This window comes from Furipterus horrens, unplaced genomic scaffold, assembly GCF_987537825.1.
Source record: "Furipterus horrens unplaced genomic scaffold, mFurHor1.1.pri manual_scaffold_6, whole genome shotgun sequence".
Lineage (NCBI taxonomy): Eukaryota > Metazoa > Chordata > Mammalia > Chiroptera > Furipteridae > Furipterus > Furipterus horrens.
In genome coordinates this window covers 8,980,053-8,983,647 of record NW_028327176.1, presented here as the reverse complement: position 1 = coordinate 8,983,647, position 3,595 = coordinate 8,980,053, and positions in this window count along the sequence as shown.

Here is a 3,595-nt window from a genome sequence, read left to right as displayed (position 1 = left end):
ACTGCAAACTGCACTAGACGTGGGACTGTACTTGGAGGGCCATGTGTGGCTGACCTACATTTTGAAACAACACTGGGGGAGGGGCACCTCTAGAAACAAGCTGCTTGCTCCTCAAATAGCAAACACACATATTTTCTCACCACCAATGGAGCTGTTGCCAGGAAATCACACAGACCCAAATAAAAAACAGGCCTAAAGGAAACAAAGAGACAAGACTCCCAGTCTCCGGTTCATGGGGCACTGAAGTTCAGGGCAAGGCCCTCCCTAGGTGGCCACGCGGTCCAGATAAAGCCCTCCCCGAAGTCCCTCACATTTGTTTTTGCAGGTGAACCAGGAGGCAGGGGACCTGGGAAGCGGTGGCTCCTAGGGCCTGGTCTGTGCCAGGCATTGTGCGTCCGCCTTCACATTCCTTGTTTCCTCCGAGGTCGGTACCATGATCATTCCTCTGTTACAAATCAGGAAGCAGGCTGTGAGGTGAAGCCACTTGCGGAGACCCCAAGGCAGTGGCTGCACTCACGTTCAAAGCCAAGCCTGCAGACCACAGACGTGTGTTCTCAGCAATATGTTGCCCATGGCAAGACCAGGGGCATACTGCCTGGGAGTTCCCGGTGCCTGCCACCTCCACACAGGGCATAGCGTGGTGACCATGCAGGGCAATGTGATGCACGTGTATATATGTAGCCATCTCAACCCTTTCTTTTCTTTTCTGTTTTTTTTTTTTTTCTTTTTGAATGTCTACCTAATAGGGAAAGTTTCTTTGTCCCCTTGGTCCGTCAGATCATGGGTTCTCTGAGCGAGCTGATAAACAGCAAGCTGGAGGTCCCAGGCCAGCAGGGACTGCCCTGCTTTGCTGTTCTCCAGGCTTGCAGAGAGGCATGAGGACCTCACAAAGGACCAGACAGCTTAAAGACAGCCCCTGTGGAGTCCAGGGCAGGTCCCCAGTTCCGGGTGCAGCAGTGGATGGGCCATGAACATGAACGTGAGGAGGGCACACATTTAAGTCCCACTTAGCACTTGTTCATCTGGCCGCGGGCAACAGGAAACTGGATCTTTTTTTTCCCCCCTTTGGATGAGGCGCAGCCAGCTGATTAATGATGTGAGGGAGAGTGGGCTAAGGAGGGGAGCGCTACAAATGTTTCTTTTAGGAGAGCCACAGCAGGCCGGGGGAAAGAAAGGTGTGCATTGTGAAGGGTGGCAGGCCGTGTTTGGCTAATTAGGGTTTGGTTAATGCTGGTGAGTGTTGAACATTCTTGCTAATGGCTGTAACTAAGGGCAGAAATGGAATCATTTGTTAACTTTACTTTAGGCAAGTGAGTGTTGAAGGCAGGGTGGAGGGAAAAAAAAAAGGTGAACGTGGACCATTTTGGCTAAGCTGAGTGAAAAGTGGAAAAAACCCCTCATGATTTTCTTAACAAGAGTAAGACCCCGACTTCACATTGGCATCGAGCTCCCTGGCCTTTATGAGAAAGTGGTCGCTACTTTCTAATTAGCCCGCCCGGCTTTCAAGCCCTTTGGCAAGCCTACAACTAACCTTCTCCCCCCGGTTCAACATGCAGATTTTTTTAAACAAAAATTGTCTGGGAGGCACGTGTTAAGAACTTACTGTAAACTGTGCTTTTACTTGCATGATCTTATCCAAGTTTTACAACAAAATTGTGAGATGCATGATGCACTCCATCCCTGTTTTACAGATGAGAGGATTAAAGCTCAGAGCCCTAATCTACACAGAAAATAAGTGGCACTTTTATTTTTCAAGGCCTTATATTTTATAGACCATTATTACCGTTAAGCCTCACCCAAGGAAATTTTTCACAATCACTTTCTACTTTTTTTTTCCCCTTTCCTCATCCAGCAAATCTATTTCACCCCAGTGGCCTACAAAGAGAGAGCGCTCTGGCCCTCTGAATCCACGGGAACCTCTGAGTCATGTGGCTAATCAAAATAGACTGACTCAAGAACTATGACCTTCCAAAACAACTATTCTTCACTGGTGAATTCTGAATGGCATACTCTCCTCTTTGAGTAACCTCCCCATTAGCATCCCCAAAAGTGTTGAATAGTATCACAGCTTCCCCAAAAAAGTAAATAGGAGGAAAATGGCCAGGTGGGAACCATGTCCCACAGATCATGCTACAATATCCTCTTGGCACTGCCAAGGGAATGGGTATATTCTTCTCAGTAACCATGGCAAGAATCAAAAAGATATGCCAAAAATGGATGGAGAACGCTCTCTGTAAAATGTTCCCGTTCTATGTGGTAGAACTCAAGTCTCAGAGCACTCCGGCTCTTGTCCCCAGCTGCTACTTTCATGGCCGTCTTCTTGCTCTCTCACTAATACTATGGGAAGAATCACCAAACTGACACTTGAGTGATTATAGAAGTATATGAACAATAAGTGGTTTGAAAATTCTGTTCCTAGACTGTAGTGAGTATACATTAGTTAAAGGTTTGAACTCTGAAAGATAGCTGTAGCAAAATTATGAATAAAGGCAATAGCTAACATTGATTAGTAACTTAGGAATGCCAGTCATTGTCTTAAGTACATCATATTATTTCAACTACCACAATTATCATTTGGTGTTGATACCATTATTCTCTCCATCTTGTAAATGAGGAAATTGAGATTTATGAAAATTAAATAACCTGCTGAGGATCACAGTGAGACATGTGGAGTGAAAGGACTGAAACCCAGAAAGTCCCACCTGGAACCTGCATGTTTTACCATCTAGAAGACCTCTCGGAGGACTTTGATGAAAGTTGCCCCAAACCTCTCCTGATACTCAAACTAAGGTATCAGCTCCTATGAAGAGAGGCCAGAAATCTCACTCAATCCATGATGGTTTGGCCAACTCAGGCTGGCATGGAACTTGGGTGAAGATAAAATCGGAACTGTAAAATTCAGAACATTATTGCAGCCTATAAACCCAAGTCGGAGGCTGGATTTGACATATTCTTCTCTGTGTGTAACACAAGCGGTAGAATGATCCCTGGAAAGACAGTGCACTCTAGCCTCAGGCAAATGGCTATGACCTTGTGAAATGGAAATGGTCTTGCTGTGAAAGAAACACCAAACACTAAAGCTAAACTCAAGTCTAAACTCCGTATTTAGAAAAAAAGTCTTATCTGTCAAAAATATTCTCCAGATTTGTAGAAAGGTCCCAAAAATCTGTCAGGATGAGCAATAATAAATGATTGAGTCCACAACTGAGTTTGCCATTAATTTTGGCAGCACCAGAAAACACACAGCCACAAATGGGATTGATGTGCTGAGTGACCTAGTAATGCTATAAAGAGACTTAAAAAGAAGGAAGCAGTAATATTAATATTGGTACATATTAAATAGTTGAACATTGTTTAGACATCAGTTCCTGAAGAGTCAGACAATTATTGTGAGTAGATGTACTCAAATATGAATAAATGATTGCTATTTTTATAGTCACGTATTCAGAGTCAGTTTGTTACTATGGAAGCACATGTGATGTCATAAATTTGACATTCCACATGCAAGCCTAGACTGAACAACAGAAACAACAGGAAATGGAGCTGGGGAGATGAACACCTGCGTAACAGCAAAAGAATTTCAATAGTTAAAGAA